The sequence below is a fragment of the Arachis ipaensis genome, chromosome B08 (genome assembly GCF_000816755.2).
Source record: "Arachis ipaensis cultivar K30076 chromosome B08, Araip1.1, whole genome shotgun sequence".
NCBI lineage: Eukaryota > Viridiplantae > Streptophyta > Magnoliopsida > Fabales > Fabaceae > Arachis > Arachis ipaensis.
Genome location: NC_029792.2, coordinates 19,716,965 through 19,732,191, shown reverse-complemented (window position 1 = coordinate 19,732,191; position 15,227 = coordinate 19,716,965). Strand labels below are relative to the sequence as shown.

General features: G+C 36.4%; 1 long non-coding RNA gene across 1 annotated transcript; it reads left to right on the top strand.

Annotated features, from left to right (window-relative positions):
* On the top strand, positions 227 to 12,033 carry LOC110265417. The gene is made up of 3 exons (XR_002351568.1): positions 227 to 239; positions 9,155 to 9,161; positions 11,944 to 12,033. It is a non-coding gene; the product is annotated as an uncharacterized LOC110265417 (long non-coding RNA).

The window sequence follows — 15,227 nt, the reverse complement described above, 5'->3', positions numbered from 1 at the left end:
AAAATACTCCAAAAGGCATTCTTACCGATCAATGTGCATCGATGCAAAGGACTATTAAGGCTTGTATGCCAAAACAATTCACCGGTGGTGCATTTGGCATATCATGAAGACGATCCCAAATAAATTAAATGGCTACAAGCGATACGAAGAAATGGAACACAAGACGAGTCAAGTTGTTTGGAACTCTCTTATAACAGAATCATTTGATAAGAATTGGAATGATTTTCTGATGATGTATAGTCTTGGGGACAATAAGTGGCTTTCAGGTAATGTTGTTTTTATTAGGATTAACTGATGTTAATTTTAGTATATGTTTTTCTTGTGCAATATAGGTGTCAAATTGTATGTTTTTTAGTCTATTTTAGTTCTAATTTAGATGTTTTTTCAGAACTTTTTTAATATCGTCATTTATGAATTTCAGTTTGTCTTGATCACTACTTCTGGGCCGAGATGAGAAGCGCTCAAAGGAGCGAGAGCATGCATGCTTTTTTTAACAAGTTTATTATGCGCAACAGCTCACTCATCCAATTTGTCAAACAATACGATAACTGCCTAGGAAGTAGAGAGTAGAGAGAGAGAGAGAGAGAGAGAGAGAGAGAGAGAGAGAGAGAGAATGCTGCAGATTTTCATAACGTCATACTGTGTGTAACAAAATCATCAATAGAAGCTCAGTTTCAACATGTGTATACTGACGAGAAGTTCAGGAAAGTCCAAGCACAATTCAGAGGAAATGTGAATTGCATCACAAGATCAATACACCCCGCTCTAGGTTATACAGTATATGAAGTTATAGAATAGGTTTCTAACTCAACATTCAACAAGTTTGTAGTTACATACGACAGGATATCAGCTGAAGTTAAATACTAGTGCTTATTATTCGAGTCAAGAGAGATATTGTGCCGTCGTTCTCTGAGCGCGTTAAACTTTGAGCGAGTAAATAAAGTGTCACCAAGATATATATTAGAACGATGGAGTAAGAATGTAAATAGGAGGTACACACATATCAAGAGTAGCCATGACGAACCTCTGTTGGAGCCAAAAAGCAAGAGATTTGACAATTTGGTGTTTCGGTCACAAAATATCTATAAATTTGCATTAGAATCTGAGGAGTTGACTATGATTCTACACCGCGCTTATGATAATGCTATGGTTGAGATGCAAGAACACAAAGCCAAAAGTAAAAGAAAATGTTCGTTATCTCACAAAGATGCTTCCTTGAAAGATATTAACGAGCTTCAAAGCCCTCCACGCGTGAGAACAAGAGGACGTCCCAAAAATATATTGGGATCAAAGATGGAAAAACAGATTGCAAATGCTTCAAAGAAAAAGAAAACAAAAGTTCTAAGTGAGGTAAAAGTGATGTTCTTTAAATACAGAAAATTTAGTTTATTTTTGTTAATAGTTTTGCTAATATATGATTTATTTTTTGCAGTTGAACCTTTTAATTGTGGTTCAGTGGTACAGTCAAATTCCAGCCAATATCATGGGCATGTTATGAATTATCAGTTCAGAGATTCAGTAGCATAGGATAGTTTTTTCGGTGTAGCGTGACACTATTTCGGTGTACTACGAAACATTTTCAGTGTATTCTGCATGCTCTTCTTTTTTTATATTTTCTTGTTTTGTTCCATTTTTGACATGTTGCTATTTGATTGGAAATTAGTGTCTTAAACTATCTGAAGGAATTTGTTTGTTTTAAATATACAATACATGGACAATTAAATACTTAAGGAGGGTAATAATTCAAATTACCCTAGAGGATTACTTTCAACCTAGAGAATTCGGTGTTTATCTGAAAAATTTTCGGTATATTCAAAAATTAATTCGGCGTATAATATAATTCTTCTTCTTATCCTACATTTTTTAACCTGGATTCATTCAGATTTACAGCATTTTAATACAGTATAGACAAGTTCATAAAAATGTATGTAGTGCTAATACAAAGATACAATCTACAATATCAAACTATCTACTATCAATATCTGATGATTTCAATGTACAGTAAGGACTAAGTAGTGCAGCAAACGGCTTAGATAGTCTAATTGCTTCACATTCTTCAATGACTTTATCTCTCAGTCGATTCATTTCTTCAAATAGAATGGTTGAAGCATATTCCACTCTAAAATGATCAAATTGATCCTACAGTTTAAAGTAATTTCTTTATTAAAGTTCGTTAATTTAGTAATAGAGAGTTATTTATTTTTAAAGATAGTTACCTATTTCCAATTTTTCCACGAATATTTTTTTTATCTTTGTTGGAACAATTAACTCCAGCCATTTCATAACATATATTGCACAATCATAGCTAAAAATAAGAACAAATTAACACAATAAAATAGTAGAGTAAGAGAAAACACCATAAAATTTATTAAATAGAAAGATTTGATACCTTGTCAACTGCCCACTGATGTTGTTGTATGGTGCTTCGACACCCTCATCCTTTTCTATCAAAGCTTCTACAGGAAACACCCCTCAATTTTGAAATGATGAAGTCCTAAAAACAAAACAAGGCAAGTATAATTTCAACCTTTCGAACTCAATATTTATTTGAATATTTTTCAGTGTATTCGAAAAGCAATTCTGTGCATTATAGTATTTATTATTCTTTTTCCATAGAACTACAAGTGCACCTTATTTCAAATAGATAGAAACAAAAAAATTTATAAAGGAAACAGAAATTTGTATCAAATAAATAACTTATAACAAATGTATTGATTGTTGTTCTCTCTTTTGTAGGAGCTTTTTTGTTTATTGGGTCGAGGACATGAATTTTCTTCTTTTCAACATCTGCTATTCATAACCACCAATGCGCAAACCAGGACAAATATTTGAAGTTTCACCAGAGAGAACAATTTTTTTAGCTTAATTGCTACCTAATGTAAGAATTATTTAAGAAACTTTATAAAATCAAAGCTTACAAACGGATGGGATGCAAGCTTCTTCTTGTCCAAAAATGGGAGGTGGTCCTCATAGTCTTCAACTCGGAAGGGCTTCTTAGTTTTTGGATGAAGGAAGTTGCCCTCATGACTCGACAATGCACAATTCTGCAAAATTTGTATAACACCGAAAGAATTAGTTACAGCAAACAATATATTTTAAAAATACACCAAAATTTTAATGTACTACAACTTACAATAATATTAGGGGGCAGACAGTATGAGTTTCTGAAATCTTTCAATTTTTCTGATGTTGAGAATTTGGCACATTTCCGAGACAACCTATGAAAACAAAAACCCAAATTTAATTCATATATGGCATATCGATTGATAAGAAAATCATTAACGTTATTAGAGGATTACCAGACTTTCGACATCGGATTCAATTTTTAAGAATTCAAAGTGCATTCTTCTTATTTCCAATTATTTTTCATGCTTCAATATAAAAATTGTCTCCCACTCATTGGTGCTATCATCTTGATAAGTCTTGATATTTGTCACCCAATAAAAGCATTTCTCCTTAAGTTCATCTGATATTGCTTCTACCTCATGGGAGTTTTGAATTTGTCGAGGAAGCTCATTGTAGGCTGCACTTTTTTTGGAGAGGGACTTTTATCTCTAACAAAATTTAAAGCTGCTGCAACCCCAGTATTTATGACATTCACCAATTCTTCCAAGTCTTTCACCAATATTGGGCTATCCTGAGATTTTCTCCTGACAGCTTGTGCTTCATCCTCTTTAGAAACTGTAGCCTCCTCACTTGATTGAGTGAATCCAAGGCTGAATGATGGTGCAAGAAAGTCATTTTTCAAGGCAACATTGGCAACCATCATTATTACATCAGTCACTCTTTGAGGGGGTGGTTATTGAGGTTTTTGAAGTGGTTGTTGAGGTTCTTGTTGTGCAACAGCTTGTTGATGTTGTGGGAAACTTTAGGATTACAGAAATAGAATTTAATTAATACATTCAAACCAAGTGCACCTCAATTCGCATGAAATACACAAAAATACATACCAAATAACCAAAATTTAAAAAGATATGCAACTCAATAAAATAAGCACAAAATGACAGCAGAAGTAATAAATGAACAAAATCAATATTCTTTTGCTTAGTTACAACAAAAAGAGCACAACAACATCAACTGCACCTTAATTAACAAGAATACCTACGCATTAGTAGTTTCTTCTTCTATATCTCCCTCTCCAGGTAAAGTTGCAGCAGTTTGTTGAGTTTGGGGAGGGCTTGAAGCAGGAACAAATACTTGAAGTGGGACTCTAAGGAAAAGAAAAATGAAAAGGTTAATATGGCGTAAACATTCAAGTGTAAATGGTTAACTCAATGAAATAGAACATTGAAAGTGAGTTGGAAAACTCACATGTCCAGTGGTTCTGATTCAGAATGGGTTTGTTTCGGAAGAACACTGATTTGTCCTTCAGAATTATCATTCATTATTACTTCCTGGAACAGAAGCTGGTTCCTTGAATGATTCTTCCTGTTTCGCGAACCTGAAGTACACCGAAATCACATCACAACTACACCACAAGCATTGAAGAAAAACACAACTTCTTTTGCATGAGAACCTACATAGTTGCAGTTTTTTCTACCTTTTTTTTCTTGAATAAAGTTTTAAAGGGCTTTTTTTCTATATATATATATATATGGAATCAGAAGCAGAATATGGTAACACAAGAATTAAGGAAATGACAAGAGAAACAAAACTTACATGTTATCACTTGGCTTATTTATACTGCTCTGATCTGTCTGTGTTTGAAACACATGATCATTTTCACTTGCCAGGTTCATATCCAGCATTTTAAGGACAAAATAAACATTATTCAGTAAAACTAGAGTAATTAATTACATCAGGATTTAGGTAATTTTATCAAAGAAAGGATTTTACATATTGAATTTTACATTTGCAAAGAATCATGGTGGGCTTCTGTAGAGTGAAACCCACCTTCTGGTATATCTGGGGTTTTTTCCTGCATTCTGGAAAAGCAAACAATCATCAGGCAACAAAAACATAGTAAAATTACCAAAATATATTGAAAAGCAAACATACCTTTGTGCAGCCTTATAATTTGTTTTCTTCTTTTTTGCTCCTTTTAATTGTTGTATTTGTTCAGTTTTAACAGTACATGCAAAAGATTATGTTAACAAATAAAATTTTGATGAAAAAGAAAAGATAGTGTTACAATATCTTACTCATGATCAGATTCAGTTTCTTTTTCATAAGATGAATCCTCAATAACGTGCTTTCTTGTTTTGGATTGCATCATGGAAAGTAAGGAATCATCAAGAAAATACACACAACAAAATTGATAAAATACCTTCCGAAAGCAATGCATACTTTATTGCCGGACTGTGAACTTTTTTTTTTCAATCTTCCTTTTGTTATTTGCTCAAATTCTTCACTTCTGACAATAAATTGAAACATTCTGTTAATAAATAAAATTTTGATAAAAATAAAAAATATAGCATTCGAATAATAATTTCTGAATCTTACTCATTATCAAATTCAGTTTGGTTTTTCGAGGATTAATCCTGAACAATGTGCTTGCTCTTTTTGGATTGCATCCTGGACAGTAAACAATCATCAGGCAATAAACACAATAAAATAACAAAATATAACGAAAAACAATACTTACTTTTTTGCCTTTCTTGTTGGTTGTTTTCTTGTTTTGGTGCCTCCTCTGAGTCTTGTTCAGAATCGAACTCAAAGTCAGTGCCATTATCACTTTCTGAAGAAATGTCCTTCTTCTTTTGTATCGTTTTTCTTTTCTCCTTTTTTTTCTTTCTTCTTCATTTTTGTCAATTTGTCTCTCAACTATGCTCTCTTGACGATGCCCTAAAACAGGTAAAACATTAGTTTATATCAGATATATAAAACAAATACACCAAAATTAAAGAAAGAATTCTGTTGAGTTACCATATGATCCTTAATCTCAGCTTCTATCCTCTGAACCAGCAACTCCTTAGTCTAGTGTTACAACCAGGGTGGTCCAAAAATTGTATCCACCAGCTTGTTTTTGTGTGTGGATTCATGAAAGTGTACAATCATGAGAGCATAGAAGTAGCCATCAACGAATTTTTTCTTTTTCAATATGTGCTCACTTATGCCCTTGATAAGGAAGTTGAGGATATGATCACCCTAATTCCACTCACGTATGGTGTGCACACAAAAAACCAGCGTATGTGAACGAGAGAAACCTTGTTTATGGTTGTCAGCAACAAGAACGACATTTAAATGTAGAGGATGAATGTCCTCTTGAACTTAAGCCAATCTTCGTTCCTGTCAATACTGATCTCCATCATCGAGTCTGTCAATTGCTTCAAAGTTTTGCCTTGGAAGGTTTTATAAACTTCCTTGTCCTCCTCAGCAAGCTCTCAGAATTTAACTTTGCTTGCAAAGAACGGCCCTACAAAAGCAGCAAAAATATTTCAATAACACAGATATAATGTAAAAATACATCAAAACAATTAACAGAATAGATTATAAAAAATGCAAGTATAAACCGTTTATGTAATCGATTACCGGATGCATTCAAGTCAAGGGCAGCTCCTATATTTTTCTGGGTGATGTTCAATACACCGCATCGAGTGTCCAATATGTTTTTTATTAGATCAAAGGAATATGCCAACTCTTTCAAGAGCTTATGCGGCACATTCATGGGAGGGATGTGCATCAAACTAGCAAATCCCATTTTTTGGACAATGGCTTTCTTTTCATGACTCATGTTTTCGATTTATCATGAAGGAGTCTTGTAGAGCATCTCAACTCGCGAGTTTTCTGTAAACAAACGAGAATCATCTAAATAAACTATATTTATACAAGGAAAAATCGAGTTGGTCTAAGATATATGTGTTTACATTATGTTTTAGTGCAGGGTTCTTGCTTGCCATTTTTTCTATAATGAATAAAAAATAACGTTAATAGATAACAACAGCACCAGGTGCACCTTAATTCACCAGATATATACCGAAATACGAGCCATATACGCCTCTATTTTTTATTACATAAATTATATGAGTTCAAAATGATATTCAACTCAATCAAATATGCATAAAAGGATATGAGAAGCACAAGAGCAATATCTATTTCTAGTTGCAGCAAAGATAGGACAACATCACCAATTACACGCGAATTCACCAGATATACACCGAAATACGAGCCATATACACCTCTATGTTTTTTATTACATGAAATAATATGAGTTCAAAATGCTATTTAACTAAATCAAACATGCATAAAATGACACCAGAAGCACAAGAACAACATTCTGTTTCTAGTTACAGCAAGGATAAGACAACATCAGCACCAATTATACGCAAATTCACTTGAAATATACTGAAATACAAGCCATATACACCTCTATTATTTTTTGATTACATGAAATAATATTAGTTCAAAATAATATTCAACTCAATCAAACATGCATAAAATGACATCAGAAGCACAAGAAAAATATTCTGTTTCTAGTTGCAGCAAGGATAGGACAACAACACCAATTACACGCGAATTCACTTGAAATACAACAAAAGTTTCTAGTTATAGAAACTCAGTTTCTATAGACAAACTCAGTTCGAAACATGCAAACATGTACAAAAACACATTAAAATCACTCAAACACATGAAAATATACATTAAATTATACGTGAAACAGTACGTAAAACAGTTATCACTGATTGAACAGTATGATGAGAACAGTGATATGTACTTTAAAGCAAGAACGCATAATAAATCTACTAAATAAACAGAAATATGACTATCTAGTATTTCGCGATCGAAATTAGAAAGAGAAAAGTGAAAAAACTGGACGATTAGTGAACAGTACCTTTAATAATCTTTCATCTTTTGTTTCGGTGTTTCTTGATGAAGATTTTGAACTTCTTTTATAGATTTTCTTGAGTTTTCGCGATAATTTTGACAGTTTTTCAGAGATTTCGAGCGTTGTTTGAATCTCCAGGGTTGGGATTTTGATCGAGGAAGAAGAAGAAGCGTTTTTCATAATAGCGCGCTATTGAACGATTGAGTGACGTTAATGTGAGGGTTATTTTTGTTGGACTTGGGACAACTTGTATGAACTTGTATGCCAAAAGGGCTTGTGTTCGTAGCGGGCTTGCTTTCTTTTAGTCATTTTCAATTCTGTTTTTTTTAGTAAAGGACAAATCCGTCCCTGACCTTTATTACCGCAGACATTTTCGTCCCCGAAGATTAGGAAATACCTTAATGTCCCTGACCCCCAGAAAAATGGACATTTTTACCCCTCCATTAGAGTGTCTCCATTTGCCCTGACGGAAAATGGTAACGTGGCTCCCGTGGCGCTGACCTGGCCGTTATGGGCTGCCACGTCAGATGGGCTTTCGAGAAGAGGACAAATTTGTCCCCAGAGTCCAAAACGCTGCCGTTTCTCCCCCATCCCCAATCTATGAAAACCTTGAGCCCTAATCCTTCAAATGCAGTCTGAGGGCGAAGCAGGTGAAGGAAGAAAGGGAGCATTCCGACCATGGCATCCGAAGGAGTGTCGTCAAGCTCGAGAAGAGGCCTACTTCCAAACGGAAATGATGGAAAAGAGGACATGTCACCAAAGTGCTTCTATGGAGAAAACACAATCCTGTTCATGTCGAGGACGACCAGCAATCCGAACAGATTATTTCTGGGATGTCCCTTTTATAAGGTATGCAAAGGAAATATGTGTAACTCCGTTTGTGTTAGGGTTTATCCTCAATTCCAGATTTTCTGAGCTTTGAGGATTGATTTTGTGTAGGTAAGACAACCATGTTGCAAGTTGTTTTTGTGGCTAGACGAGCACATAGCTGGTCTTGGTGTTGGTTTTACAAGGTACCTGGGGTAGGAGCAAATTTTGCATGGTGAAGAGCATCACTGGAACAAAGAAATGGAAAACAGGATAATGTTGTTGGAGAAGAGGATAGAAGCGTTAGAGGTTCAAAAAAATCCAATTGGGTGGAGCATATGTGTGATGTTTGTTGTCCTGATATTTGCTTTATTTAGTTGTAAGAAATGATGTAAGACATGCGAAATGTTGAAAATGAAATGTATTAATTATTTGTGTATTTGGTATCACTTTGGGTCATGTTTGTGATTATGTATGTATGAAACGAAAGTTGGCAAAAGTACAGGAAATCAAAGTTTCAACCACTGATATTTAGAGTGTGAAACTATACATTCATCATCTAAACTGACATCAAAATAAAAGGAAACTAGTTTCGCGGAAATGTGTACACATGTATGGCATGCTACCATTAACATCTCCTTACTTCACAAGTAATGTTTGAACCAAAATAAAGACCCAAACCAAAAAAAGGAAAATGTATCTAGAATTTGTGGTTATCAGTTACATTGGGTCACATCTAAACCAAAAAAAGCATAATATCATTAGCCTTCACTCATGTTGATTCCCTAGATGTTGGGTCACTTGGTGTTGTTCTTTGGGAGACTTCCTGAGCTGGTGCAACCTGCGGTGTGCTAGACTGTCCTTGAACCAGTGGTGCCGATGGCCTGAAGATCTTCTGCTTTGGTATGAATTTTGATGGTTTCGGGCGAGAAGTGTTGTTAACCATCGATGGAGCCTTGCCTGGAGCTTTACCTGGAGGGGTTGTAGTTGGGGCTGGTAGCCTAAATGGAGTGACTGTTGCTCCCAGAGGTGCTATCACAAGTGTGGATCTAGTAACCATAGTTGGAGCTGGTGCAACATTTGCAGGATTTGGTGCGGCTGCACTCATAACCTGCACGCAGTAGGAGAACAACCCATGGGAAAAAATAAAGCACATCAACTGGGATTCAAACAACTCATATATCAAATTGATCACGAAGACAACAAATTAAATAGTTACAGGAGTTGTTTGTTGCAGGGGTGTTGTGTTGCTTGGTTGGCTACTTGAAGAATCCTGGAGAGTTAATGAACATGATCTATCAGTATGATAATAAGACAGATTAGTCCCCTAACTTTTCTACATCAAGACATACTGATCCTTGAGGAATATGTTACTAATACTCATTAACCCCTAAACTATATGGCAGTAAGACAGATCAGTCCCTGACAAACTATTGTTCTAAATAAGCATTTCTATAGGAGTGTATAATCCAAACCAAAAATACACAATGCAAACTTACCCCTGGGGGTGGAGCTGACTGGGACAAAGGAAGCACAACCAGTTGTTGAGAGCTGCTTCCTCCTTTCTTCTTAGGCTTCTTTGTTTTCGGCTTCCAGTTGGGGTTTGATGGAGCTCCCTTGCAGGTTTTGTAGTTGTGCCCCTTTTCACCACACTTATTGCAAGCTACCGAGAATGACTTCTTCAATTTTTTCCCTTGCATCAATGGCTCAGTAGGATCTTTCTGTCTGTTGTGAACTTTTGGCTGGCCAATAGGTCTCTTGATGATGGGTAGTTCTGGTTATGAGTAGTCAGTTCGGGGCTAGAATTCTGCACTGGGGACTGGCTTGATGCAGTGTGAATATGTCCTCTTGATTGATTCCATACACAACCAAGGGTGCACATAATCTTCTGCCTTGTCACGCCTCTTCACAATAGCAGCAAGTGCATGTGTGCATGGCATCCCTAACCAAAAAATGTATTCAATTTGATCGGATAGCAAAGAGTAGTTATATTACAGGTGAACAAACAGTAAACAATGTAGTCAATGCATTATAAGTAGATTTGTTGTTTACCAGTAAGTTGCCATTGATTGCAGGAGCAGGTGTATTTAATGAGGTCCACATCAACCTTGCTTCCTTTACGGCTCACCTCAAACCTTTTTCTTTCATTATCTCCAACCCACTCTGCTGTCCACTTTGTGCTAAGAGTAACTAATCTTTCCATCCGTTTTTGCTGTACTGGAGCTAGTTTACCAGGGTGATTTTCCAATACTCGCTTGTGATTTACCATCCTCCTCATCAAGTAACTCCTGATTTCTTCACACATAGTGAGGATTGGCTTGCAGCGGTAGTTAACAATTTTGGCGTTGAACACCTCACACATGTTGTTAGTGAGGTTATCAACCTTCGGCCCATGCGAGAAATATGCCTTGACCCATGTCTCTGGCTCAAACTTGGAGAGGTACTCCCAAGTCCCCTGATTCACTGCCTTCAGCCTTTCCATACAGTCCTTGAATTTCGCAACTGTTGTGCATCTGGCACACTCCCAGACAACCTCTCTTATGTATAAATCCTTGAACCTATTTATGAAGTTCTTCCACATGTGCATGAGCATGACGTAGTTCCTGTGCCTGGCATGTGGCATGACCTCCTTTAAGGCAGGGAGTAAACCCTGCATTGAATGGGAGCAGCAAACATTTACAATTTAGCAAATATATTAAGTGTACAATAATGAACCAGTAATGCATCATACCTTCTATTGTCTGAAATGAAGTTCCAGCTGTGGTTTATATCGTCTCCTATGTCTGCCTGAAGATTAGTCAGGAACCACTTCCAGGCATCCTTTGTCTCAGCCCTGACAACCCCATATGCAACAACATAAAATTGGTTGTTTGCGTCTTGGGCAACTGCTGCTAGAAGCCACCCCATGTAGTATGTCTTGAGAAAGCAACCATCCAGGTGCAGCAAAGGCCTGCAGCCTTCCATGAACCCTAGCTTACAAGCATCTAAGCATATGTATATCTTGTCGAAAACGGGCGGGGCTTCTGGAATTGTCATAAGTTCCAACCTTGTAGTAAATCCTGGATTACTACTCAAAATCTGCTTACAATAGTCCCTTGTCCTCTTGTATTGTTCCTTCTTGTTTCCCATTATCTTATCCCTGGCCTCAACTACTGCTCTATACACCATCTTAGGATAGGGAGCTAATGAAAATTCCTCCTTTAGGAATTCAGTTGCCTCCCTAGTGGTCATGTGTGGTTGGGTAGCCATCCGCTTCACTATCTTCCTGCTTATCCAATGCTGGTCAGCTGCATTGCTCCCTAAATTTCTTGCACAACTATGATCTGGCTGGTACGTCTTAAATTGGTAACATTGTAGGATTTTGTTGTAAGACAGGTGAACCAAGAAATTGCACTCTTCATCCTTGCAGCCCACTCTCACTCTCTCCCTATCATTCTTGATCCACTTAACCTCCCTCCCCTCAGCAATGAATGAGTCCTTCACCACATCTTTAAACCGTTCAACAGTTGCAAACCTCATCCCTAACTTAAATCTGCCCTGACCATGAGCATAGTCATCATCAAACTCTGGAAATTTGTGGCCTTCACCTTCATCCTCTGATCCCATAGGTGTGTGTAATTCCTCGGACTCGTACTCAAACATGATTTCCTCAGACTCTGTCGGGACTTCACTTACATGGTATCTCCCTACATTATCTGGCACCACTTCAGGCCTATTGCCACCAGCTCCTCCATCATTCGGCCCAGCATCTGAGTCCATTCCACCATCCCCCTCTCCCTCTCTCCCTATCATTCTTGATCCACTTAACCTCCCTCCCCTCAGCAATGAATGAGTCCTTCACCACATCTTTAAACCGTTCAACAGTTGCAAACCTCATCCCTAACTTAAATCTGCCCTGACCATGAGCATAGTCATCATCAAACTCTGGAAATTTGTGGCCTTCACCTTCATCCTCTGATCCCATAGGTGTGTGTAATTCCTCGGACTCGTACTCAAACATGATTTCCTCAGGCTCTGTCAGGACTTCACTTACATAGTATCTCCCTACATTATCCGGCACCACTTCAGGCCTATTGCCACCACCTCCTCCATCATTCGACCCAGCAGCTGAGTCCATTCCACTATCACTAGCTGCCCCTGTTTTAGCCTGACCGCTGTCTTCTCCACTTACATTCTCCCTCGCACCATATTGCACCTTCTCCTTACCCTTCTTATAATTATCCTTCATCCCATGTCTCTTTGTGACTTTCTTCTTGGGGGTTACCACCTACTTTCTGGGCTCCGTTACTCTTTTTCTCTTGCCACCAATAATCCCGATATTACTGTCAGAATCACTTCCATCACTCTCAAACCCAGCTGGTGGAGGTTTATACAATACATCTTCGGTGCTCTCGTACCCATCATCCGATGAAGAGCATGTCTTTAATTCCTCTAAAATTTCATCCACATCCACTTCATCATCACCATGCTTGCCAGCATCATCTACTACCTCCGGAGCATCAACGGGGTGGTCAAAGTAAATGTGGAACTCAAGAGACTTTTGGTCCTTCAATAAGTTCTCTCGCATTGCATTGATTCCTGTGTCCCCGGTTAACTCGTTTAGCCCAGACTCAAGAAAGCCACTTCTTCGATTATACCAGTATATTGCCTTGTATAACTGGTATCCCAAACCCTTAAATAAGGTTACAAGGTCCCCGAAGTTCACAAAATCCAAGTCCATCTCCGGGAACCTCTCTTCCTTACCATTTTCATAAACAAGGACACCATCGCTACCTCTCACGAAGTTGCCTCCGTGGTGAAAAACTGGCACCACAAAAACATCCACCATCTGAAATTGACCAAGAAACAACTATGTGTCAGTACTAGGATACATTCAAAATTTATTAACGAACCCCCCTGTTGCCCTAACACAATACCTCCTACTACTACTACACACCATGCTCTAAAAATCATTTTTAGCCCTCATTACACAACTGTTACACACACTGTCAACATGCACACATGATGACTTCACCCTTAGTACAAACATGAACTACAGAAACTTCAGGGGTAAGGAAGGCGATCTTACCTTGACAGAAAGACGGCAGTTCTGACCTCCACAGCAACCTTCTTTCTTGCCTCTGACAGCTACTTCACCACCCGCCGATTGCTCTTCCACGTAGTGCAATTTTTGGAGGGAGAAACATGGGGAGGGATTTTGATCGTTTTGGTGTTATGGATATTGCGTATGTGAGTTAAGGTTAGTTTCGAAAGGTGGGGGAGAAACGGCAGCGTTTTGGACTCTGGGGACAAATTTGTCCTCTTCTCGAAAGCCCATCCGACGTGGCAGCCCGTAACGGCCAGGTCAGCGCCACGGGAGCCACGTCACCGTTTTCCGTCAGGGCAAACGGAGACACTCTAACGGAGGGGTAAAAATGTCCAGTTTTCTGGGGGGTCAGGGACATTAAGGTATTTTCCATTCTTCGGGAACGAAAATGTCCGTAGTAATAAAGATCAGGGACAAATTTGTCCTTTATTCTTTTTTTTTTGTTATTTAAATTCTGTCATTTTCATTAAAGCACTTATCAATTTCTACACATTTTAATATAAGTCTTGTAATTTTTAATTCTTTATTTTTTGTACTTGTTCTTTTTTATCTCTTGCTTTCTATATTTTTTTTTACATTTTTATTGGATATGATTTCTAAATTCTAAAAACAACCCACAAAAAAAATTATATCTGCTTTTCAAATTAAAATCTTAATACAAGTTTAGTCGATACCTCCCATCAAGGTTGAAAAAGCAAAATTTAGGTAAAACAAAGTCAAAGAAAATTCTTTAAAAAAAAATTTTGTTGCACTTATAGATTTTGAAAATAAAATATCAAACAATTATGATAAATTTATAAGTGTTTAAAGAAAATATATAACGTAAGTCTCTTAAAATTTTGTGATGGAATATTGAAAAAGATAATAACATATAGAGAACGAAAGATTAAGAAGGATGAATTTTGTCTAATATTACATTTTTCTTTTAAATTTATCATTGTAATTTTTTTAAAAAATGTTAACTTTTTTTTTCTAAAATTCTATAAAGCTCTCAGAATTTTTTAGGATTTATTATTTTATTCTCCTAACATATTTATAGGTCCATCACAAAATTCTTCAGGAACATAATTGTTTTTCTACCTTTGTTTTTTTACCTTTGTTTTTTTGATATACTTTTTTTGGATATGTTGAGCTGTGTTTCTTTATAACAATGGAATCATGAGATGTAGACAAAAATAAAAAATTATGTTTGACAAATGAAATATAAACAAAAATATTATATTTTATGTTTTTTCTAATATTAAATAGAGACACAACTTGTTTTTTTATTTTTTTTACTCTTACTATCAAATTTTTATAATCTTTTTTATTTTATATTTTGTGTGAAAGAAAAAATAAAAATAAATCGAACATTTTATTATATATTCTATCTTATATTCAATTTATCACTAATGCAACACGATTATTATAGGTGAACTCAATCAAAATTGCTCATGTAATAATCTAATTTAAATTTAACCCAAAATATGATTAAAGTTGCGAAAACTTTTAGCTAATTAAATCAATCTGACTAAAGTTGTAAAGCATAATTATATAATATAAGATTTTATTGATTTACACCTTTTTAAT